The 25162-nt window shown below is 65.7% G+C and overlaps 2 protein-coding genes across 4 annotated transcripts in view; one reads left to right on the plus strand and one right to left on the minus strand.

The window, feature by feature from the left end:
- Positions 1-25162, plus strand: part of PARVG (parvin gamma) — a 124635-nt gene that overhangs the window by 95861 nt on the left and 3612 nt on the right. The gene's annotated exons all lie outside the window — the stretch shown is intronic.
- The window catches only part of SHISAL1 (shisa like 1), a gene marked incomplete at its 3' end in the record, with an annotated part of 98224 nt that overhangs the window by 49758 nt on the left and 23304 nt on the right, over positions 1-25162 (minus strand). The window contains exon 1 of one of the 3 annotated variants that reach the window (XM_081311844.1): positions 7536-7920. The exons of 1 other annotated variant lie outside the window; for it this stretch is intronic. Of the gene's footprint in view, positions 1-7257; positions 7282-7535; positions 7921-25162 lie in introns of those variants that run through there. One more of the 3 variants, XM_081311847.1, reaches the window with a different exon arrangement.

The following is a 25162-nucleotide window of genomic DNA, read 5'->3' on the forward strand; positions in this document are numbered from 1 at the left end:
GGTGCTGTCCCTGGAAGGGAAGGACGGAACCAGCTGGGCACCGTGGGGAGCAGGGCCACACCAGGGCCTGGGATGGCCTGCCTTCTCCCTGTCCCCCACCAGGAGGGCACTGAGTCACACAGAAGCCAGGAGGGCAGTCAGCTGTCATCTCTGGTGTGGGTGGGTGGCACCTGGGTCCTGCCAGGTGGGTGACTGGCCATGTCTGCCTGGGCACAGCGTGGGGCGGGGGCGGCATTCCAGCCACGTGTCACCTGGTGGCTGGGGTAACTGGCCTGAGCGCTCAGGGGTGGGCCCTCCGCAGCCTGGGTTCCTGCTCAGCTTCCCACAGAGGCCAGGATGGCCATGCTGAGGTGCTGGAAGTTTCCAGAACCATCCCCCGAGGCTCCGCTGGCGTCCCTCCACCCGTCCTCATGGCCACCACGCCTCTCTGTGGACACCCCTTCCCTTTCCTCCTGCATCGTACCCCACACCTGGCTCCTCTTAGCAGGAATCAGGCCTCAGGACAGGACAGGTGACTGTCCACGTGTCCCCAGAGACAGGCAGCCCACCAGGCAAGCCCACTGTGATCTTGGGAGGGGAGAAACTCTCCACATGCGCTGGGCAGATGGCTCCTACTCCCGCCTGACACCTGTCAGAATCCACCTCCAGGGAACTCTGGGCCCGAGGAGGCCAGCAGCTCTGACTACAGCTCCCCCGGCAGGACCAGGCCAGCCCTTCCCGGGGCTGCTCTCCCTGATCTCCCCCAGGGGACCAGAGGAAGGAGTGGCAGAGTCCTCCCTGGGCACTCTGCATGCCCCGGGCCAGCCTGGCCTGGACACTGTCTGGGAGACCTGCGGGGCCACTTCTGGAGCAGCCCGGTCCCTGGGGCTGTTCTGTGGCTGCAGTGGCCTGGTTCTGCCCGCAGGTTGGAGGGGCCTCCACACCCTGCCCTGGCCCTGTGGCTGGACCCCTCAGGAGGCCTGCCACCCACTCGGCCCCGCCACCCAACTCCCCCGCTCTGAAGCTGCCCGTGCTCCCGACTGCCCAGGAGGGACGGGACGGGCCCTTCCTCCGAGTCCCAGTTCTCGTTCACACATCCCAAGTGACATTCAAAGGCTTGACGGCTCCCAGGGCAGGCAGTGTCCTCCTGGGGTGGGGGACAAGACGGGTTTCCTTCAGCACAGGGACCTCTGGGTGGAAGGACAGGAGCCCTGGGCTAGACCCGGCTCTGCCCAGAACTGAACTGCTAGGGACAGGTCACTTGTGCACAGCACAGGGTGGCCCTGAGCCCCGCCCCACGGGGAAGCTTCTGCCCAGTCCTCAGGCTTCACCCGAGCTGAGGCTCCCTGGCTCCTGCGGGCCCCTCCCTCCCTCCCTCCCTCCCCTGTGCACAGCTGACCTGGGCTGGGCGCTGGCCACAGAGCCCTCAGCAACACAGGCCTCCACCCTTCAGCAGAGAGGAGCTCCGACCTGCCCTGCGGCTACAGCCTCCCCCTGTTTCCATTACGTGACACAGAGGCTTGATAACACCAAGGACAGGAAGATTCACTATCCCTGGCTACATCCAAGACTCCACCAAGCAGGCTCCTTGGATCAACTCACCTAATTCTTGTAAGAACCCTGAGAGGTGGAGACTGTGCCCATCTGTAGACCAGGAAACTGAGGCTCAGAGAGGGCATGTAACCAGCCCAAAGTCACACAGCTAGTTGGAGTGCAGAACAGGATTCAAGCTCTCTCCCTCCAGAGCCAGGGGGTAACTGGGAGGGTTCCCACTGTCAGTTCCCACCTCCAATCCCCACGACCACCTGTGCAAATTATTATGACGCTCTTATCCACGGGGTTTTGAAAAGGGCAGCACTGAAGCCCGAGGCTGCTCATCAGCAGAGGAGCTGGACTGGCGCCCAGGCCCGGGCTGGCCTCCCCTCCCTCCCCGCAGTTGCCATGGCGCTGGGCAGGCGACCTCACTGCTGGCTGTATCCTGTCCCTGCCGCGGAGGTCCCTATCCCAGGGGCCCAGGGTCGCTTGGCTCCTGCCCAGCTGCCCCAGTGGAAGGTCACTGATGCAGCGATATCAACGGTGACATCTGCAGTGACCCTGGGCCGGCTGGCAGGTGCTGAGCTCACTGAGGCTTTGGGGGAACCACCTGGGTCACCCATTTCCCGGGTGAGAACACTGAGGCTCCAGGGTCACACAATTTGCCCAAGTCCCAGAGTAAGGGGCAGGCGGAGGGGAGACTTGTGCAGGCAAAGCCCTGCGCCCCGTGGGAGATCAGCCCCGGCCTCCCTCGGCCGTGGCCCTGGCGATGGGCCCAGCTCAGTGGCTCCGTTCAGTCCCTGAAGGCCTCTCCTCCCGGGGACAGACACTGGCAGCTACACAGGGATGGCACGTCCCCACCGCTTCCAGAAGCCCGAACCATCAACAGCACGGTAGCGGCCGTCGGAGGCCCTGGTCTCGGGTGGGGCTGAGGCCAGGCCTGGGGGCTCCTGAGGACACAGCCCCTGCAGGTGCAGAGTGCCTCGGCCACCCCCTCCGTGGCTGCAGAGGGCAGGCTCGGAGCCCAGCCCGGGCTGGGCATCAGCAGGACCCACATCCCAAAGCCCAGGCCTACAGCAGCTGAGGAGTGAGGCTGGGGGGGGGGGCTCCCTGGACGCTGGAGTCGGAGTCCAGGGCTCTGGTCTCACTTCCACGGAAGGCCCTGCACTCGTTCTCCTGCCAACACGAGCCAGGAGGGGGATCCTGGGCCAGAGGCCTCTGCCCCCACCCCAGCTGACTCCGGCCCCTCCCTGCTGTCCCGCTCGGAATCGGGCAGCCTGACCTAGGTGGCCAACTAAGGAGAGCCTGAGAAACCACCAGGAGCCACCACCTGAAATCTGAAGAGTCCCGGAGGCCACGCCCCTGCTAGACGCACCCTTCCTGCCACTGCTCCTGGGAGACCGCGCCCTATCCACCCGGCCAGGCCCCAGCTGGAGCCGCCTCCTCCAGGAAGCCCTCCAGCCCCTCTCCTGGGTCCCCCTGCCCCTCTCCACTGCCAGACTGTTCCATCCAAATGGTCCCTCCTGTCCCCTGGGCCTGGCCCCGACCCCACGCGACAGGTGCCGGGGAACAGGCAAGGAAGAGAAGCTGCCCACGTTTCCAGGCCCTCCGCCGGGAGGAGCCCAAAGGGAAAGCAAACCCGGGGCGCCCGCCGCGCGGGCAGGCATCCGCGGAGGTCCCCGCTGGGGTGCGGCGGGGCTGCCCCGATTTCTAACCTGTGACAGTGTCTAAGGAACCGCCACTTTAGTTTGAGCCCGTCGGCGCGAGCAGCCTCGGAACCTGGCTTAGGAGACGGACTCTGCAGCCGTCCCCAGGCGTGGCCGGCGCTGCGCCCGGGAGGGATGATCTGATGATGAAGCTGGGTTTGGAAGATCAGGGTTTCTCTCGTTTTCCAGGGAAGTGTGAACAGAAAAAAAAATTTCCCCTCCCAGGGCTCTGTTAAGAGCGTGCAGAGCTTAATTCCGTGTTAAACGGTGTAATTTGGGAAACTCATGCATTATTTCTTAATTTCTCCGGGGCGCGTGCCTGCATCTGCTGAGGGAGCACCGGCGACAGATGGGCGCCCCGCCCCGCTAGGTGCTCCATTCACCAGCCCCAGAACCGGGCGGCACGTGCAGGACTTCAGGGAGGGAGCCCTGGGGGCTCTGGGGTGAGCGCCCCTGGACAGCGCCCACCCTGTCTGGTGGGGCATCCTCTGCCCTCAAGGACGCCCAGTCTGCTGTGTGACCTTGACGCATCCCCAGCCTGCTCTGGGCCTCCGTGTCCCCATCTGCACGTGGAGATGAGCAGGAGCTGCAGGCCGCCTCCCAGAGGCCGCAGAAGGCCCGGGAGGCTGTGTCCTTCTCCCTCTGTCCTGCCCCCAGACTGGCCAGGGGGGCAGGGCTCCCAGGCTGAGGACCCCGGACACGGCCGTGCCTTCCTGGTACTTTCAGGGGCCCCATGTCCCCAAGTCACTGGCCCTGGGCTGCGGTGAAGGGCTTCCAGTGAGGGCCCAGGAAGGTCCCGCACACTCCCAACCTGGCCAGGAGGGAGCGGCTCCTCACAGCAGGTGGGGATGGCGCAGGGCTGGGAGGGACCTCCAGAGCTGCCGCGGAGCAGGGTCCCTTCACACGTCCTCCAGCGGGTGCCCGCTCTGGCGGCGTCCAGGCAGGAAGCTGCCCGGGGGCCAACAGGCCGTCACGGGGTCCCCTCGGCCTCCCAGGGGTCCCACGGGCAGCAGGCCAAGGAGAGCCCTGCTGCAGGAAGGAGGGCGGGGGAGGGAGGCAGGAAGAGCGGCCCTCCTGCCAGGCCCCAGGCAGTGTCAGCAGCACCTACAGAGCTGGGACGCCACGCCCTCTCCCCAGGAGCACGTCTCTCCTCACCCTCTGGCTGCAGGTGTCCAGGACCGCGCCCTACAGAGGATGGTCAGAAAAGGAGCCCCCACTGTTTTAGGAATTGATGATAGATCGTTTCAGTTACTTCCACAGAGAACAGCTGGGGAGAGCCACAGAGTCCATTCTAAGCCCAGTGTAAATCTGTTGTGTGAATCAACTGGACAGAAGTGAAAGCCACAGAGGCTGAATTAACAGAGACAGTACCTCCCTAAGCAAGGAGGTGAAATCTTTCCTCTAAGGGTAAGACTGTGGGTCAGTTCAGAGGAAGACAAACAGGACGATGACTAGCGGTGAGTGTCCGCAGAGCCTCCACCTCACCACGGGTGCCGGCCCTGCTCCCAGCAATACAGTGGCAGTGGGGCGGTGAGATCCTGCCTGGTGTTCACTCCCACCTCCTGAGCCAGCTTCCGGGCTTCGGCTTCCCTGTGCCACACAATCAGTGGCGCGGGGGTCAGGTGAGGCGCAGGGTCTCTGCCTCTACTCCCCACAGCCCTCGGCTGGGTGGCCTTTGGGCTTCCCTGCCCAGGGCAGCCCACTGCAGCGGGGCACAGCTGTGCCGTATAAACAAGTCCTCTGTGGCCAGGACGGCTGAGCAGCCAGACCTGGGGTCCCTGGCCCAGCCCCTGGAAGCCCAAGTCTGGGCAGCCCTCTCCCCTCCCCGATGATGATGTGCTCCGAGGGGCGGGGGGTGGCTGAGGGTTGGGGATTCCCTAGAGAGCGGGGACCAGATGCCCTCTGCCGCCGCCAGCACCTGGCCCCTCCCTGCCCACCTGCTCTCCAGCCACCCCTCGCCCAGCCTGGGGGTCCCTGCTCCAGGCTGCCCCAGCTGCGCGCCCTCCCCTGGCGCCCTCCCCTGGCTCTCGGGCCTGCAGGGCCAGGAGGGCACGGCCTCTGCACCCCTCCTGTCCCCTGGCTGAAGCTGCCCCTCCTGCTGGTCCCACCCACTCCCCGACGCCAGCCCTCCCACCCTCCACAGGAAAGGTGCCGAGGGTGCCCCATGCCACGTGGCTGGCCCCAGGCATGCCACCAGCGCTTCCTCACCCCTTCCTCAAGAACCGCCCACCCCGGGCAGGCCCAGGGCCCTCGGGGGCAGGCAGGGCCCGGCTGAAGCAGGCAGCCAGGCAGGGGCAGGGCTCCAGGCGGCTCTCCCTCCCAGGACCACCCACAAAGGTTGGAGCAGCCCCAGCCCCTCCACCTCCAGCTCAGTCCAGCTGCCCCTGTGAGCTCCGGGCTGGGTGGCCCAGGAGAGGGACGCTCATACACACTCGCGCCCGAGTCACCTCCCTCACCTGCCCTGTCACTGCAGGGCCTCACATGCCTGGGACAGAGCCCGAACCAGGGAGACAGTGACATCAAAGACACTGGCCAAAGCCCCTGCCCGATGCTCTCAGCTTGAGCCCCACGGGGCCAGAGTGGCCGGGCAGCAGGACTTTCTGGTCACCTCTTGCTCGACACCCCCTCCAGCCAGGAGAGGAGCCTCTCTGGGGAGGCGCGATGCTGGGAGGAGGGGGTCCTGCATGAGACCTTCACAGACACAGGGACAGGGGCAGGTCCCCACTCTGGGCAAGTCCCACAGGCATGGGATGGTCCTGGGCTGACACCCAGGACCGAGTTGTTCAGATCCAGGTTCGGAATGACATTTCCAACTAACCCCGTGACCTACCCAGAGACTGCCCTTCCCAAAGGCCCCTGGACCTTCCCATTCCTGGGCGCTTGAGACAGTCGGAACCAGGTGACGGGAGGAGGACCTGGCCACCAGTCTGGGTCTGAACGGCTGACGAATTCAGCCACCACAGCCAGCAAGTCACAAGCCCTCGGGGACTGAAGGCCTCTGAGCCCATGCCTGGGGCCAGGCCCGCAGTTTACATACTCAGAAACCGAGGTCCAGAGGAGGCGGGGCTGTCCGGGGTCACACAGCCATGACGGCTGGCTGGGAACTTCCAGGTTCTGCTGTGACCTCAGAGCCACCTTTGGCCGAGGGCATGGCCCTGGATCAAGCTCTCTTTCAGATGAGGAAACCGAGGCTCAGAGGAGACCCTTGTTCAAGGTCACAAAGCCAGGACTGCCAGGGCCACGGCAGGGGCACTCCTGCATCCTTGCCGTCACTTTCTGCTCTTCCCAACCTCTGGACAGGAGCTGTCACTCAGCCCACGGACCACAAGGCCCAGAGAGGTAGGGAAGACACACAGGCACACACAGCTCTCCCCACGGGTTACATAATCCCTTCCCACCCACTGACCCCTGGTTTGGGGGCAGCCTGGATGCCTGGGGCCACCAGGAAGGGAGCGGCCTGGCCCACGAGCTGCTTCACTCTCTCCCAAGGCAAACAGTTGGAGGCAGCTGGGTGCCCTGGGTTTTTCTCCTCCCTTCTTTTTTCTCCGGCTGAGTAACAAATACTAATACTAATAATGATAATGATAATAATAATTAGAATAAATATAACCTGAAGACGCTTGGGGTCTCGTTTCTATAGCAACCGCTGGAGCTAATGAGCTTCCGAGGCGGCTGCCGGGCCACCCAGCCCCGAGCGCGGGATCAATATTGATTCGGCACCAGGAAGCGGTGGTGGCTCCGCAGGGACCACGCGGCGGACTGGGACTGAGGGGCACGCACTTGGGGGGCTTTTCCCGTCCCCCACGCCGCCCAGCCGGGACTCCTGGAACCTGCCAGGTCCGCAGCGTGAACCTGCCTGGTCCCTGCCCGGCGCGCACCGGGCTCCGGCTTGCTGCACTCCCGGACTCGGTCCTTGGACGCTGGTCCCCACCTCGGACGCGGATTCCGGTCCCGGCTGCCGCGTCCCTGCACGGTGCGTCCCGGACTGTTCCTCCAACCTAGGCCCCTTCCTCTCTCGCGCGGGTTCAGCGATCCCCACCTTGGCGAGCCCCGGAGCGGACCCCAACGCCTGGGCACCGGCTGCCCCGCAGGCTCCTGCTCTACTCCGGCTGGTCGTCCCCGGCCCCTCTCCAGAGCCCTGGACCCAGTGCACCTTACGCGCCTCGCCCCGAGCGCCCGCCCTGGCCCGCGCGGCTCGCGCACCCGGCTCCCCGCCCCGGCCGCAGACCCCGCCCCCCGCGCGGACCCGCCCCCGCCGCCCCGCCCCCCGTCGAGACCCCCGCCCGGCGCCCCCTCCCCCGCGCCGCCCCCGCTCACCTCGTGCTCGTCGCCGGCTCGCTCCTCGCTCCGCAGCCGGAGCCGGCGCCCGCGGGAGCCGCCTGCTGGGGCGCGGGGGCTGCCCACGCCCGGCCGTGCCCCCGCCCCCGCCGCCGCCGCTGCCGCCGCCGCAACAGTTGTCCCGGCTCCGGGGGCCGCGGGGACTCCGGGCTCCGCGGCTCCGGGTCGCTGAAGGCACGGCGCCCGCTTCTAGGCGCGCCCGGCGCAGCGCGGCTCCGGGGCTCGGGCCGGAGCCGGGGCTCGGGCTGGGGGTCCCGCCGCTCGCCGCATCCCCGCGCGCCCGCCCCACGCGCCTACTCCGCGGCCCGCGCCGCCCCGCCGCCCGGCAGCCCCGAGCCCCGCGCCGCGCCCGCCGCCGCCGCCGCGCTCATGCCGCCGGCCCGCGCCCGCCGCCGCCGCTGCTGCCCGCTGCGCTCCCGCCGCGCCGCGCGCTCCGCGCCCTCTGCTGCCCCCTCGCCGAGCGCTGCCGGCTGCCCTCGCGCCGCCGCGCCCTCGCCGCCGCCGGCCGTCGCCCTCGCCGCTCCTCGCCGTCCTCCCTTCCCTCGCGGCGCCCCCCGCTCTTCCCCTCGCCACCCTTGTTTTTCTCCGAATGTTTCTTTTGCGACTGTCCCCTTCCTTCCGCGGCTCGTCCTCTCACTTTCCCTCCCTCCCTGCCTCTTACTCCGTCTTTGTTCCTCCCCGTCCTTCCTTGGCTCCTTCCTCGCTCCTTTGTTCCTCCTCCCTCTTTTCCGCCTTCCCCTTCCTCCCTTCTTCCTCCTGTCTTCCCTGTCTTCTCCCAGCCGCCTCTGACTCTGGCCCTCCCGTCCCCACACACTCACCTGCTTCCTTCCCAGCTGCTCCACCTCTGCCGGACCCTCCACCTCTGCCCCTTTGCCAGGTGGACAGACCCCCGCGCGCTGCCCTCTTGCCCTCTGCTCCAGGAAGGCCCCTCCCCGTCACCTCCCTGCTGGTTTGTCCACCAGCCAGACCCTGAGCCAGATGGTCAATGCCAGGGTTAGCTGGCACAGGCAAAGAACTCTCCACATCAAATAACACCCTCGTCCAGGCTGTCCTGACCCTCCTGGGCCAGACTGGGGTCCTGTCCTGACTCCACCCCAGCATCCCCCCACTTCTTCTCTGACCCCCATTTCATCTGTCACCAGCAGGAAAAGGCAGTGCTTCACTGTCTGGCCTCAAGCCAGTGCCCCTCGACCTCCCCACCTCCCTCCGTCCCTGCCCTGTGGCCTCTGGTCACAAAGAACTTGTGGGGAGGACCTAGCTGCCCCATCCTTCTGCAGGGGGAATGGCCTAACCATTTTTGGAAAGAGAATAAGTTTAAGCATCTGGAGGGCAGACCTGGGAGAGTCCTACCTAGTGTTGACTGCACGAGTTGCCCACATGGCTGGGTCTGACTCTGTTCTCATGGACAGGGGTCAAACCTCCGGAGAAGCTCATGCCTTCAGACAGGATATTGTATTTATTCCTAACTACAGCACTGGGTGCTGTCCTTCCCACTTCTTAGACAGGCAACCTGAGCTCAGAGAAGTTAGGCTCCTACTCTGAGCCCACACAGCTGGCAGGGGGTAGAATTGGACTCCCGCCTGGGTATGCCTGACCTCTGACCTCTGACCCTTCACTTTCCCTGGCTCCCAGGTGCCCTCGGCAGCACTGGGGAAAGGCGGGCCTGGGAGGGCTGCCCCCTAGTTTTGTGTGAACCAGTTTCAGCAAGTGCAGGCAGACCCCAGTGCTGATCCGGAGCAGCTGGGGGTCCGTCTGGCACTTCTCGAGCTGCATTCAGTGCTCCTTTCAGGGATAACGGGGCTCAGGGAGGCTTGGCTGTGTGCCCGGGTACCCAGCTGGCGGGCAGAGTGGTGCCAGGGCACATCCTCCAAGCCTGCAGCAGTGGGGTGCCTTGGTCTCCCCATCTGTCACACAGGCATCTGTGCCCTCCCCCCTGCAGGGGACATGGTCTGAGCTGCTGAACTTACCTCAAGGACCAGGCGAGGGTCCTGACCAATGGCCAAAGGGCACCAGAGACACCCCAGCTAGTGAGGTCAGGGCCACCGGGAGGGCGGGGAGGCGGCAGCCAGGCACACAGGGTTGGAGCAGGGTCCCTCGTGGCCTGGTACAGCACAGAGCAGAGCTCCGCCCTCCAAGTCCAAGGATTGAGACGGGATAGGCGAAGAAGACTTCACCCAGCCCTTGGCAGGCCATCCCCAGAGGGGACTGTGACCATCTGCTTAGGACAAGGACCAGAGAGGTGAAGAAGCAGGTGGGGGTCCCAGGGGAGCAGGATTAGGGCTGGGAGGTGCAGCCAGATCCCGGAACTCAATTCTCAGGCTGTGCTAAGAGGGCCAGTCCCCTCCCTCCCTGCAGGCAGAGCCTGGGATGTTGGCACGTCAGGGCCCCAGGGGACAGTGAAAGGGAGGGGAGGGGCCGGAGGCAGTGGGCTATGGACGGTGTGCGTGGTTGTGTGTGCACGATTGTGTGTATGGAGTGTGTGTGGTGAGCCTCGCAAGGGTGAGCTGTGGGGGTGTGATGGAGGCGCTGGCATGCGAGGTGGGGGGGCCCAGGCGTGTGTGTGTGTGTGTGTGTGTGTGTGTGTGTGTGTGGTGGTCGTGTGTCTCTGAGAGAGCTGTGTGTTCAGGGGACCCCTAAAGCTGTGTCACCCAGTGGGCCCCCATGGCCTGAGCAGGGCCCTGTGCCACAGAGGGGAGGTGCCGAGGCCGCTGGTGACAGCAGGAAGGGCGGCCTCTGCCTGCCCCTTCTACAGGGGACACACACATCCCTCCCTACCTGTGGTGGCCTCCTGTGCATCACCCAGAGGTGGCCCTGTGGCCTCCTCACACCCCATTTCCCTCCTTCCACGGTGCCCCTGGGCCCTACCTTGCTTCTCCCCAGCAGGGTGTCACCACATCAAGCCGCAGATTTGTGATTGGCCCTAAGGGGGGAGCCGCTGCAGCCCTCATGGTCCCAGCCCCCCCAGGGGCTCCTGCTCTTCCTGGAGGCCAGGGACTTTGGAACTGATGAGTTTGGGTGTGAATCTTCCCCTGGCCACTCACCAGGTGACTGTGGGCAGGTGACCATGGGCTGGGATAACGGGGCTCAGGGAGGCTTGGCTGTGTGCCCGGGTACCCAGCTGGTGTACACTGGTGCCCCAGGGCTGGGCGAACTTGACCAGGTGACCAGGTGAACTTGGAGCCTAAACAGACGGGAGTTTACCCCTCACGGTTCTGGAGGCAGGAGGCCATCGCCAGTCCCCCGGCCCAGGTTCTCTGTAGGGCCGAGCTCCTCGGGGAGTCTAGGGAAGCCCCCCCTGGCCCTCCAGCTCCTAGTGGTGGCCCCAGTGTCCTTGGTTGGTGGCTGCATCACTATAGTCTTCCAGGCCTGCATCTCCACATGCCCTCTGCTCCTCTTTGTGGGCTTCCTGGGGTGCAAGTCCTCTGCCTCCCTCAGGAGGGTCCATGTGACCACCTGGGCCACCCAGGGACCCCAACTGAGCTCCCATCTCTGCGTCCTCAACCCCGTTCCTATGACAAAGGGCATTTTCCCTTCTTGCCATATAAGACGGCACCCAGGGACTCCAGGCTCTCTGTGGGCTGGGGGAGCACTTCCCAGCTCCCTCTGCACCTGCGGGAGTGGGGCGCACGGCCCAGGGCGCGCATATACCCTTCAGCAGGGCGGTGCTGGGTCCAGGGGGCTGGGCCTGGAGGCCGGAGGGAGTGGCACAGCCACCGGGCTGGCTTCCCCCCCACAGTCCCCTGCCCCACTTCTGAGCACCTGCCTCCAGCCCTGCGCGGTGCGCCCAGCCGGCCGCCCTGGCCTTATTTACTATTCCCCTGCCTTCGGGGAGGCCCGCTCCCCCGCAGACGCCGCTGCTCACCGGGCGGCGGGCGGCCGATGACTCATGCCGTCTCCCAGGAGCGCAGCCTTTTCAAAGGGCTGGCTGGGGAGGAAGCTAAATTTAAAGCCAGGCTTCCCGAGAAGATCACCTGCCACGTCAAAATCGCTGCCATTTAATTACAAGTTGGGCCCCAGGCGTTCCACCTCGGTCGCCAAGCCCCGCCTCCGGGGGCGGGGCTTGGGGGCTATGACAGGGTTGGGGGGCAGGGGACGCGCCTCCCCACCTGCGCTCCCTCTGGGGCAGCGGTCACCCACCTCCCAGGCCTCCAGGCCTTCCCTCCTGTTCATGGTCTTGGGATGTCACCTCCAGGCCCCTGACCCGAATTCAAGACCTAAGGCAGGGACCCCAGGGCTCTGCTGGAGTGGAGTGAGGCCTGCCCCCTGCTCAGGGGCCGCTGCCGGCTCGCCCTGGACCCTGGATGGAGTGGGGGAGGGGTGCAGCCGGTTCCTTACTGACCCAAGGCCGAGGAAGGACCTGGCTGGAGGGAGGAAGGAGGCCCCGGAGGAGATGGAAGCCGAGGACGGGCCTGCTTGGCCCCTCCATTCTTGTGCCTTTGTCTGCAGGGGGGACCAGCTGCCCTTCTCCCAAATGATGGAGGAACTGCGCCCCCCCACCCCGGCCCCCGTGTCTGGAGGCAGGGTGGCCAGGGTCAGGACGGCTGTAGTGACAGATGCTGAGCCTGAGCCCCGTCCCTGCCCTCTGAGCTCATCTGCAGGATGTGGGTGGTCCTCAGGTGCAGACAGGGCTCCCTGTGCAGATGCCAACTGTCCCAGAGACCTGGGCATGCAGGTGCAGGGAGCTGGGCATGGGTCCAGGGGCCTCCCCGGGCCAGATGCACACAGAGGCGGAGCCAGAGACAGCTCTCTGCACGGAGTGCCACTCAGCCTCAGGCCCCTCCTCCCTGCTCCAGAGCCGGCCTCCCTCCTGGCCACGTGTGTCGCCCAAGTTCCCTCCTCTGGCCCTGGCAGATGCCCAGGCAGGGCCGCCTTGAGCCCCGCCAGCCTTGCCCAGCGCTACCTCGAGACGCTGCTGCAGGGTGAAAGGGAGCCTGCGGGTTAGTCAAAGGCACTGAGCAGCTGACCTTGGGATCAGGAGGTGACTGGGTGCACCGGCCACCTCACAAGAGCTCTTTAAAAGCAGAGTGTGTGTCGGTGGGGGTGGGTAGCAGCACCCAAGAGACCCCAGGTGAGAGGGGCTGGACCCCAGGTGTCTGGGGCAGGACAAGAGGGGGCTGCCGTCTGACACGGTCCCCGTCAGACCTGGATTCCGTCCACACCAGAGTGAACTGGGGGACAGTTTCTTCCCCAGACCCCAGGAAGGGGCCCACCTGACAGCACCCTGCCGCCAGCTGGGGAGACCCAAGTGGCGGGGCTGCTGCGTCCCCTGGCCTTCTGGCTGCAGCAGGGACAACATTCTGGCCAGCACATCGCTGACCTGGCCACCCTCTGCTCACCGACACCCACAGGATGGAGCCTGGGGTCCTGCCAGGCCACCACTGCAGGGAAGAAGGGGCACAGCCCCAGCAGCCAGGAGGAGCGGGCAGCAGAGCCCCGGAGACGAGCCCGACCCCAGGCTGCCCGCTGGCCTGCTGGCCCCGAGCCCCCAGGTGCCCCCACCAGGCTCACCAGGGGGAGCACGTCCGCCACCAGCACCGCAGGGTGCAGGGGCTGCAGGGGACAGCCACCGGGAGACCCCAGGACTGGACCCTGGCTTGGCCTCCCCGGACTCCGTTTCCTCACATGCACACGGTGACACCAGGCTCTGCTCCTGGTGACCTGAGCTAAGTCACAGAGAGCCCAAGGGTGTCACATCCTGTCCTTATGTCACCACGAGGAACTGCGGAGAGAGGTGACACCTGAGGTGGCAGCCTGGCTTCCAGGCCACCCCAGCCGCGGAGCAGCTGGTGACATGGGCAGCATCCCCTGGCGACTTGCCACACAGCCTTGCCACCTCATCTGTCAAGTGCAGTGGGCAGGGAGCACCCGTCCTGCTGGACATGAGTGTCCACCCGCACCTCGGGAGCCCCCAGCTTGAGGGTGGACGGCAGGATCCTCTCAGCCCCACCCGCCCTCGTGTCTAAGCCGTGTTCCCGGGCTGGCGGCTCTCAGGGTCACGGCCGGTCACGGCTGACCTCTTACACGAGGGGCCTCAGACCCGGAGCAGAGATGAGAATTAGTTGATGCAAATTGATGCTTGAGCCAAGTGCGGGCATCAGGCCATCCCCACAGAGCCCGGCTCTTCCTGGACAGGCCTCAGGGGAACAGCCATGACAACAGCGATTGTGGTCACCCGCTCCTGAGGGAGCCTCTGGATTACCAAGTGCCCCCACGACCATGATGCCTCACAGACATGCCCCGAGTGGAGGCAAGGCCACGCCTTCCTCTCCGAGCTGCAGCAAGGGGGCCCAGAGAGGTTGTGTAATGGGCCAAAGGCCACACAGCTCCTGAGAGGCTGGACTGGGGCATCTCTGCCTGGGCTTCTCCCATGGCCACCACAGCGCCTCCTCAGAAGCCTCTCAGGAGACTAAGATAGGGACTGCAGCCCAGATCAGGGTCGCAGTGGCTGACCCGAGGCAGGTCACTAACTGCCCCAAGGGTGCGTTCCGCCCTTTCTGCTTAGGTTGGTCTGGGGCACAAATGCGCCTTTTCTCTTCTCTCCCGGCCGGGCACAGAATAGTGGCTCAATAAACGCCTGTTAGGGCTTCTGCTCAGGGGGTGCCTTGTGCCCTGTGGTGCCACCCAGACGGCCTCCGGAGTCCTCAGTCATCCCAGAAGTCACTGCTACGCATTCTCATTTACTCATAACAAAATCGGCCGGAGCGTCATGTGACTTGCCCAGGGTCAGAGGTCGAGCTGGGATTGACCTGGGTCTGTCCCCCCAGCTGGCCAGACTTCATCCTGGAGCAAGGCCGGCTGGCTCTGCCCCCGGCCTCAGTTTCCCCCTCTCTGTGCCCGCTCTTGCTCGGCCCTTCGGCGGGACGCTGTGTGATCTGGGGCTCGGCCCCGTGCTCCAGCTGGTTGGCTGCCGCAGGTTGTCCAGGGGTCAGCAGCTCTGGTCCCTGAGGCCCAGGCGGAACCCGGCCTCTTGGGTCTTGCTGGGCGTCCTTTCCTGTTGGTATGGACTGATTGGCTTGGCCTCGCGGAGCGGCCTCTGCTATTGCAAAACCCTGTGTTTCCCGAAGCCCAGGGAAAGGAGACCCCCTGGCGGAGGCTCAGCCTTTGGAATTCCATCCTGGGGGGCTCCCAGTGGGGGGGACGGCCAGGCTGGGCAGCAGGGCGGGGCCACAGCCCTGGCCGGATGGCCCCTGCCTGTGTGGCTGTGTGCCAGCTGCCGCCAGGCCACCGGGCACCTCTGTGGTGAGTGAGACCCTCTGGCAGCTGCCCCAGGGCCCGACGGGCGTGGCCAGGGTCAGAGGGCTGAGGCAGAGCGCGCCTGTGGCCTAGGACACCCGCACACCCCGTCTGGGCTCTCCTGGATGACCAGGGCCAGCCACGCCCCGCTTCCCTTGGCAGAGGGCAGAGGAGAGGAGTCTGGTTTCCAGGCTCAGGGACCTGCCCACAGCCGGCCATGAGCAAGGCATTATTTTTGTACCATTTCAGCTAAGGGCAGGGAGGATCAGAGTGGTTAAGCGGCTTGCCAAGGCCACACAGCGGGCAGCTGGAGATTGCATGCCTTAGCTTCCTCCCTGGGTGCGAGTGGGCCTGGGCAGAGTCAGTAGGCAGAGTCACCATGTGCCCCAGTCTCTCTAGACCCCTGCCCCAGAGCACCTGGGATGGCCTGGGCGCCCCCTGCTGAGTTGCAGCCCAGAACCTGGACCCGCCGGTGACTTTCCAAGACCCACATGGTGGCCCCTGCTGCAGGCCAGGAAACAGGGTCAGAAAGGGCAGGACTCGCCCAGTGTCCCCCAGCACGGCAAGGCCACCTTGCCAACTTCCTGTCCCCCTTTAAATGACAGGTACAGCTGCCAGACTCCTGGCTCTGCCTCCTGCCCGAGCCTCGATCCCCTCATGTCAGAAAGAGGCCGGGGTCCCTCCTTTCAGGGCCCTGGGATGACTGATCACCCGAGGCCACGTCACCCATGCCTTGGATCAAAGCCCACGCAGAGCAGGCAGTCTGTGCCCTGTCCCCACCCCGTCAGCTAGGAGCCTGGGCCTCAGTGTGGCGCTTGGCGGCGAGCCCTGAGGCTCCAGCTGCTGCCTAGGGACAGGGCCTGCATGGAGAGGTGCTGAGAGGGCTGTGCTGGGCAGCCATGTTGCAGGCAGACATCACGGTGGACCCGCGGGGCTCCAGGCCCTCTCGTCACGCCCAGGCCAGGGGGGCTCGCGCTGCAGCCCGTGGCTCCAAGGGCCACACCAGGAAGAGAACCTCAGTCAGGCACAGGAGATGGTGTCAGCGGGACTCAGGCTGGGTGAGACTGCGCCCGTCTCAGGGCTGCTCCCGGGGCAGCTCCCGGGGCTGAGCACCGGATGCGGCCTGCTGTCGCTGTCCAGCGTGAGCCCAGCCCTGTGCGGGCAGCACTGTGGCTTGCCAGGCCCCTGGGGTGCACTGGCCGTGACGTTCGAAGGTTGGAGTCCCCCCTCCCTCACAGTGGCCTGGACTGGCCTCGTGGTGGCGCAGTGTCCCTGTGGAGCCCACGTCTGATTGCAGTTGCTGTCCCAGGCGCTGGACACGCCTTGACCGTGATGGGACCGTTGTCCCCAGCACACCCACTTGTCAGAAAACGCTGCTGGGAGCAGCTCGTGGGGCCCGCGTTGGCTCCCGCGTCAGTAAAGTGGGGACCCCAACCTCTCTCCAAAGTGGGGACCCAACCAGTGTGGGGACCTGGGGCAGCACCTGGGAAGGCAGGCAGGGGGGTATGGACAGCTGGGAGGAGCGGTGGGTGAAGGGCTCAGGAGGGGGCGATGGACACTGGAGCGGCTGTGGCTGTGGCTGGACGGGTTACGGGTGAGTGGTCAGTGCAGGGCTCAGGTAGCATGACCATCTCTGTGGCTGCTGTGCCTGGAGGAGCCAGGTCCTCCCACAGCCCGTGACCAGGAGAGTCCGCCACGGAGCCACGGTGCTCAGGCCCAGGCGTGAAGGGCGCAGCCTCTGTGGAGCCCTCCGCCCCGGGCCTCTGGGCCTCCTGAAGTGCCCGTCTCGGCTCCTGTGATGGCAGCTCTTGTGTGGTTTAAGGAATGGTGACCAAACACGCCATGTGTCCTGCAGACTCGAGCTTTTATTCCAAATGTCACCAGCTGCACTTGGCTGGGTCCCCAGGTGTGGAGCCCACGGGCATGGACACGGCATGGACACGGCATGGACATGGAGAGCCGCGCCCACCGAGCTGCTGGACGCTGTTCCGGCGTCTTACACCTTGATCAGCCCGTTTTGTGCTGGGAACTGGGCTGGGCGGTGGGGACTGAGTCTGTGGGCAGGTGGCCAGGCAGACGGGAGGGGAGAGGAAGGGGCAGGCGGTGGGCACAGAGGGCAGGAGGAGCCTGGTTACCTGCTTCTCTGTCCCCCCGCGGGAAGGGCCTCCCTACCCATCAGACACCCCCTCGGGAAGCGGGGCTGGCCCCTGGTGGCCTCGGCCCCCTGAGTCTCCACTGCCTCTTGCTGGGTTTCATCCTCAATCCCCCTTCACTCCCCTGACCCCTCACATGCCCACCACCTGGTGCCCACAGTCGTCACCTGTCCCCTCCCGGCCTGAGCCCTTCTCTGGCTGCACAGCCCAGGGACACCAACCCTGGTCTACTCGATGTCACACATCCGGCAGCCATGTCAGGCCAAGTCCTCGGGGTCCCTCCTGGCAGCTCTTCCCCAGATCCCAGAGAGCCAGCCCGCCACCCTGCCCAGCACCCGCCACCCTGAGGCCTTCCCAGAGCTGCCACCAAAGCCCCCGAGGTCATGTCAGTGCCGCCCCTCCCCCTCCCGGCCAGCCTCACTCCTGTAACGGAGGCTCAGAGGGGACGGGTCCTCGCCCGGGGCCACCCCACAGGCTCACGGAGGCCTGCGGGGTGTTTGTATGTGTCCGGCTGTGCCCACCCTTCCCGCCGGGCAGTGCGACCCCCAGGTACAGAAGGAGCTCTTCGCGGATGAACCGTTTATTCCACAGGTCGACGTGGGTCCTACCCTGCGCCAGGCAGCCGCCAGGAGCCAGGGCGCACCAGGGACAGGGCTCCACCAGGGCCTGCCCCAGGACCTTGGCACCTACCAGAGGACAGTGACCAAATGTCGCGTGTCTGTCTAAATGACAGCCAACAGGACAGGCCACAGGGCCTCGGGGACAGCACCGTCCTCTCACTCCGACCCCTTGCTGGTCCTCGGCCTATAGCCAGCTCCTGTGGGCACGGCTGAAGCCGTTACTTCCCTCTCTGGGACAAGCAGGTGACCTTGCTCCTCCATGCCTGGCCCCTGAGGACCTAAGAACAGCCTGAGAAGCTGAGCTTCCTGCTGCCCCGCGCCCTGCGCCCTGTAAGTACCGGCTGCCCTGTAAGTACCAGCTGGCGGGAGGGAGCAGGAGCCGAAGAGCGCCAGCCCAGATGGCTTCGCCACCTCTGCTGCCCCCGAGGTCCCTGGAGGATGGGGAGGGTGACCCTGGCCCAGCCACTTGCCATCAGGGTGACCTTCAGTCTCTGCAAGTTCATCATTTGTGTCTTGACGGTGCCACCTCCGTGTCCGCTCAGAGCCGCCTGTCCCCGACAAAGCTTGTCGAAAGCCTGTCACATGCGGCACATTAGGGCCCTGCTGATCCGACCCCGAGGGCTTTAGGGGCCAGGAGGACGCCTGGTCTAGCTCAGAGGATACCTGGTCTAGCTCAGAGGACACCTGGTCTAGCCTAAGGCGGCACAGCAGGGCCAGAGGCTTCCTGGTGCAGCAGGGGATTCTCACGACAGCTCCTGCACCCTCCTGCTGTGTGACCCTGGGGTGCCCCTTGCCTTCTCTGAGCTTCCTCACCCAAAAAACAAGGAACAGAAGTTCCCAGCTGCAGAGGCCCACCATCAAGGAGAGGCTCACGGTGGTCACGCTGACTGGCCTTCAGTGACCCTGGCCCCGCTCTCCAAGCCAGCCAAGGTGAGGACACGGGGAGGGACTGGGCAGGACCGGGCTGTGCCACCTTCGAGGCAGCTCCCAGAGCTAGGAAAAGGGGCCAGAGGGACACCTGTGCCCTGCCCCCGCCGTCCAGCGGGAGGAAGCCCTGCAGTGCGGGGACCATCCAGAGCCCCTCGCGTCCACCATTCCTGGCCGCCCTGCTCGGCCACTCAGCCGCCTGCCTGTCCTTTGAGCACTGAGCAGGGACAAATGGGGACGTGTCTCAGGCGCTGAGAGCCGCCACTCACCCCCAGGACGTGGTCTTCCCCGGGGAGGCGGCCACTCTGGGCACCGCGGGCCTCCCTGGCCGTAGGGCAGGGCCCCCTGTGAACAGGCACCAAGGAAGGAGACGGGGCACAGGCCTGGCCGGTGGCTCGGGGCCAGCTTGGGGCTGACACTGTCGCCACCCTCTGCTGACCTTATGGGGGAGCCACTCTGGGAGAGGACTCTGTGGCTTGAGTGTGTCCCCAAAGGGCCACCGGCAGGGAGCTTGGTCCCCACTGTGGCAATTTGGGGGCACTGGGGTCTCTGAGAGGTGGGGCCCAGTGGGAGGTCCTCAGGTCATGGGGGCAAGACCTTGAAGGGGTCAGGGACCCCTGAGTTCTTGTGACTTGTTGTAAGAATGAGGCTGGTGCCCGCCTCTCGGGCTTCCTGGGTTTTGTGGGGACCCCCCCCCCTCTGTCTTTGCCATGGCTTCCTGCCTGAGCCACACGATCTTCTCTGGACTTTCAATCTCCGCAGTTCTGAGCTAAATAGACCTCCTGTCTTTACAAGGTCAGCCTGCCTCAGGTAGTTCATTGTAGTAGCAGAAAAGAGACTGACACAGGGAGCCAGGAGGCGGCACGCTCCAGTATGGCTTTCTCTAATCCTAGTCAGGACTAAGATTTCTGGGACACAAGGAAATGTGGGTGGCAGGCTCAGGGGTGTGCAGTAAGGACAAACATCGCACTGGACATTGGTAAAAACTGGCCTCCACCCAGAGGTGCCCACACATTTTTCTCTGAGGTGACCACTTCCTGCCGTCACCTGGGGAGCGAAGCTGGGCTTCATCACCACCAGCCGGCATCGGCCACCCCAAGAAAGACCTGGGCAGGCGAGGCTCCTGGTGGCTTTGTCCTGGCGCAAAGCCATTGAGGACACTGTAAGTGCACCAAGGTGGGTCCCTGCAACGCATCCCAAGCAGCCACACCTGGTGACCTGAACCCTGCCCCCAGGCAGGCACGGAGGGGACCGGCATGGGGTGGCTGTGGCAGGATGCTGGCCCTGAAGAGTGACTTGGAGCCATTAACTCGCTCGTTTCTCTTATCGTCCTGGGAAAGTGGACCTTGTTATCCCTGCTTCCCACACAGGCTGGAGGACGGCCGGGTCCTGCGGCCACTTAGCCGGGAGCTGGGGTCACTGCGGTCACTGCGGGGAGGGAAGGGCAGACGCAGTCAAGGCACAGGGCAAGTGGAGTGAGCCCCGTGGGGACCCAGCGGGGGTCCAGAGGGGTCCCTCAAGCCCTGCGCCACGTCCCCCACATTCGGCACACGGAGGGGACGAAACCTCTTGTTTCCTGACCCCAGTGGCGCCCAGTACGTTGTCCCTTGTCCTGCGCTGAAGGACGACCACGGGTCAGGTCCCCGGGCCAGCTTCTCCAGGTCCTGTGTCCCCACGTCCCCGCCCCAGCACCCTGCCCCAGGCTCCACGTGGCACCTGTGCCAGCCCCTCCCCAGCCCTGGACGCATCCTATCTCCGGCCACTCGCCGTCCGTCCACTCACGGCAGACCCTGCTCAGGGCCATTTTACAGATCCAGAGACCAAGGGCCAGAGGGGCTCAGAGCCTGAGGAAGGCAAGTACCCGGGGCAAGCGCCCTGACCCAGTGGGCCACCCCGAGCCACCCGCCTCCAGGCACCTGGCTGTCGAGTGCTGAGTGATTGAATGGACAGGCGGCTCTGTGGCTGTCCACCCCGGGATCCAGCAGGCCACTGTCCCCAGCCCAGCTCCTCACTGTGGACGGGCTCCCCTCCCGCCAGGCCCTGGGCCCTGTGGTTGGAGAGCTGCTGAGGGGTAACCGAGGAGACCTGGCTGTGGGGCAGGGACACCGTGGGGGCCATCTGCACCAGGGCCTGGCCCAGCGCCAGGTTAGATGGGAGGTCTCATCTCCCTCCTCCCCTGTCCCCGTCCCCGTCCCCAGCAGCTGGCCAGCAGCTCCCGCTCAGCAGGCTGCACATTCGCGGGAAAGTGCTCCGAGCAGCGTCCAGGCTCCCGTCCAGGACGTGAGGTCATGCTGACCACCCAGTGTCTCTCTGGTGGGACAGTCCCAGCCTCCCAGAAGGGCTGAGCCCAGCTGGACATGGGACACTGCCGGAGGGCGAGAGGGTTCCCTGCCGGACGGGATCCTTTCCTCCCGCTGGCCACGGCCGCTGGACAGCACCCAGCGCCTCCAGGGACTCCCGGGAATCCCTTCCGTCAGGCGCTGCTTGAGTCAGGGCTGGAGCCAGCTGTCCGCTCTGGGCTGGCCGAGAGGCCAGCGGTCCTGGTCACCAGAGGGGTGCAGCGTGGGAGGAGCCTGGAGCCCCGGCTGAGGACAGGGAGGCCGGGGGACCAGCCTGGGCCTTCCTGACGCTGCCTGTCCATCACACAGCCTGCGCCTGGGCCACACCCACATGAGGATCAGGGTGCCCACCTCCTGAGGAGGGACCCCAGCCCTGGAGGAGGAATGGGCCACCACCTGACTCCCTCCTGGTCAGCACAGGGAGGGAGGCAGAGGTGTGGGGGACCTGTCCCAGGAGCCGTCCCTGGGGAAGCACTGGTCCCTGGAGGTCCCGTCCTGGGGGTTCCCGGGGCTCTGGCTGGCCCCTGCTGCCTGGGCTGGGTTATGTCTGTCCCTGTCTGGGCCAGTTTCTCCCTCCAGGCCTTGGTGGAGGGGAGGTCTCCAGGCAGCATGCTGGACGTGGGGCTGGGACAGCATGGTATGCTGAGCAAGCCTGGGCTGAGTTGGGCAGCAAGGCCAGCCCAAGAGGCCAGCGCTGGCCAGGGGGACTGGCTCTCACAGGCCTCCTCCTCTGGGGTCCAGGCAGGTGGAGGCATGTTGGTGGCTAGCGGAGGCCTGGCCGCTGTGATGGTTGGCCTTGGCGTCCCTCCAGCCAGGCCAGAGGTGCAGGGCCCTGCTGGGCCTTCCTGGATGCTGCCTGTCAGAGCCACAGTTCTGTGCTGGGGCCTCCGGTGGGGCAGCGAACCCCGACCTCGACACGGTCCCGGGGACCTCCTGGGCTCCTGCCCTAGGTCTGCGCTGGGACAGGGTAAGGGTCTCATTCTTACAGTCAAGTTAGACCCAGAAACTAAGGCAGAGGGAGGCACTGCCCACCAGGGACCCACAGAGGGGGTCTCCAGAGATGCTCACAGCCGCATCGGGCCCCAGCCCAGGCCCCGGGGGGTCTGGGGAGGGCGTGAGGGAGGAGGCCAGGGGAACTGACCAGTCCCTGGCCCTGGGCCACGCCTCACTGGACTGGGGGAGGCGAGGCTCTGGGTTCAGAGCGTCTGAAGGTTAAGGTGAGACTCGCCCGGACTCTGAATTGTCCAGCGGTGCCTGGAGGAAGCCTGGGGGCACACACCAGGGCGGGAGGGGGTTGGTGGGGGGATGGGGGAGGGGGTGCCAGGGAGGTTGGGGGCGGCGGGCCATGGTGCCACCCAGGAGGTGTTCACCGAGGGGTGAACAGCACTGGCCAGCGCAGGGTCTGGACATCCTGACCATGGTGGGCTGGCACTAGGAGGTGGGGCTTTGAGAGGTGGTGAGCTCAAGGGGTCGGGCCCTCCTTATGGGACTAGTGTGTCCTAGAAGATGAAACAGGTCTGCCACCCGCTGTGAGGACATGGCAGGAGCGTGAGCCAGGTGTGAGCAGCCGCACCTCAAGCAGCCCTCAGCCCCAGGCTGCAAAGAAATGTCCGCTGTGTAAGCCCCGGCCCCTGCCCGCGGTGGCCCTCGGCCCCTGCCTCTGGTGACCCCTGGCCCCTGCTTCTGGTGGCCCCTGGCCCCTGCCCTTGGTGGCCGTGGCGTTTTCCGACAGCACCCTGAGCAGACCAAAGCCACAGGACTCTGGGTGTGGGAGCAGGAAGCGCCCATCCAGCCCTCAGGAAGGTGTGGGGCTGTCCCCAGGGCAAGGCGGGGGCCTTGGGACAGACAGGGAAAGATGGGACGGAAGAGCCGGACCCTCCTCCAGCAGATGCAGAGCAGATTGGCATCCGGCAGGCCCCCCAGCACAGCCGGGTCACCCAGGCTGCGGCCCTCTGGCCAGGCTTTGCCCCCTCCAGCCGGGGCATCCCAAGCTGGGAAAGGGCTCCTTTGTCCTCAGAAGCTGTTCCTGGGACGAGGACACCAAAGACTCACAGGGAAGCCGGCCGTGGCTCCCTAGTGCAGGACGTGCCCAGGGCACACGCAGCCAAGCACACTCGCACGTGGGCACTCCCATGTGCAAGCACAGCCACGCACACCGACTCACACACACTCACACACACTCACACACACTCACACCCACTCACTCACAGGCCCCCAGACCCTCGGCTCGTCCTCTGCGCTGGAGGGGCAGCCCTGGGGCACCCCAAACTCCGCCTGCAGCCGGGGGCCTGGGGCCGGTCTCAGCTGGACGTTGGGGCAGCCGCCTGGAGCCTTCGGGCTGGCAGCCAGCGGCAGCAGCCTCCCCTGCGGGCACAGGGGCCAGCGTCCCCACAGTCCCCTGTGCGCGTGGGCCTGAGGGTCACAGCTCTGCTGGAAGGGAGCCTGGGCACCGCCCCACCCCAGCCCTGGCTCTGGCCTCCCGAGCCCCTGCTGAGGGTCCCATTAACCATCGGCCCTGGGGACGGTGCGCCAGGTGGGCAGGGTCGTGTCTGATTCCTGTCCCTGAGTGTCCTGTGCCAGGTGCTGAAGAAGGCCAGGCTGGCCCACCCTGCCGCACAGCGCACAGCGGAGAAACGGCCCGGGGACAGGCGCGGGGCCAGCACCCTCCCGGGGCTCAGCAGGGGCCACTCTGTGCTTAGAGGCTCCTGCTGCCTCCCAGGGAGCAGCTGCCAAGGTCCTGGCTCCCACGGGACCCAGGGGAGTGACGGGGCTCTGTGGGGCCAGGCCCGTCTGCGTCGGCTCTGAGACCCTGCGACTCCGGGCTCAGCTGCGCTGGAGGAGGGAGGCTGGGGCACCGCGGAGAGCAGGGAATGGAGCAGCGACCTCGTGGCCCCCGCAGGGCCGCGCGCGGCTCTCCCCAGGAGCCTCATGGGAGCCCCTCATCCTCACAGGGGCCTCTCCGAGGCCATCATCACGTCCACATGCCAGAGGCAGCCACCCAGGCCCAGAGAGGTTATAGGTCTCCCCGAGGTCACTCAGCACCACAGAGCTGGGGTGGGAGGGGCAGGTGGGAGCCAAGGCATGGCCGGGACGCACCCCCAGTGGCCATGACGGATGCTGGTGTCACGGGTGCTTATCTTGGGGCTCCCCACCTGCAGATCGAGGGACCTGGGGTCTGGGGCACCCATCTCTGACAGTGGGAGTCCCACCCAAGGCCCCGTGAGGGAGCTCTTTAAGGAGCAGCCCAGCTGCACACCCCGGGACGCTCCCCGCAAAGGCTGTCCACGGGGCGGGAGGTGGAGGAGACAGGCAGCAGGTCAGCAGTGGGCCATCTCATTTCATCCCTCCAGGAGGGAGGACAGCGCGTGGACGCCCCTGCGGACAGGGCACACCCGAGGACGACAATCCCACCTGGGTCAGAGAAGGGAGCGGCCCTGGGCAGGGGCAGAGCCTGCCACCTGTACCCCAGGGGCCACGGCGGCTCCTGTCGGGGGCCCCCGGGACTCAGTGTCCACATTTCAAGGGCCCAGCGGTCACATCAGCGACTTCCAAGACCTCTGAAGTCTCCGGCGTCCCCGGCCCTCCTCCTCGTTCTCCTTCACCCTCTGCACCTGCACCACCCACTGTGAAGGCCACCTGTCACCCAGCACGGGGCACCCATACCCAGTGGAACTGGTTCTTAATGGCACCATGGCTGGTGCTAGCACGTGTCCCCGTGTCACCAGGCAGCAAACCTGCCCACGCTGTCCCTGACGGCACCTCACCTGCTTCCCCTTCCTGCCACCGTGTCCTCGACGGAGCACCACGCACGCCTCTCTGCGCACATGTCTCCACCTCGCCCAGCCTGACCCAGGCGTCCCAGGCAGCCCCAGAATTGCCAGCTAAATACACCATCGTGACTCGACGCCCCCAAGATTTGGGCTTCTTTGTTACATAGCACAAGCTAACTGTTACAGCCCAGCATTGAACATGAGGACCATCAGGGACGTGGCGTCTCCTGTAAATGTGTTTGGTGAGGGCTACCACAGCCAAACCCGACAGAGAGCCCGGACCTGCTCCAGAGGAATAAGCCAGTCCTGAAAGGAAGCGGGGGTCCAGCAGAGACCAGTACGGCCCCCAATTTGACCTAGTTTGGTTTCCCTGCTGTGGCATGCAGGCAGCGCAGTGACAGGTTGACACGGACATTTCAGTTGACCTCTAATAAACCACGCGCGCGAGTCTGACGCTACAGCAGACTCTGCAACCGCTTTTTGTCTTTTTCTGGAAGTCCTGAGGAGGTCCATACCCGGGCCAGACCGCTCAGCACGGAGCCCACCCGCCCCCTGAAGCCAGAT

The sequence above is a fragment of the Spermophilus citellus genome, assembly GCF_964194105.1.
Source record: "Spermophilus citellus genome assembly, chromosome: 10".
In the NCBI taxonomy this organism is placed as follows: Eukaryota; Metazoa; Chordata; class Mammalia; order Rodentia; family Sciuridae; genus Spermophilus; species Spermophilus citellus.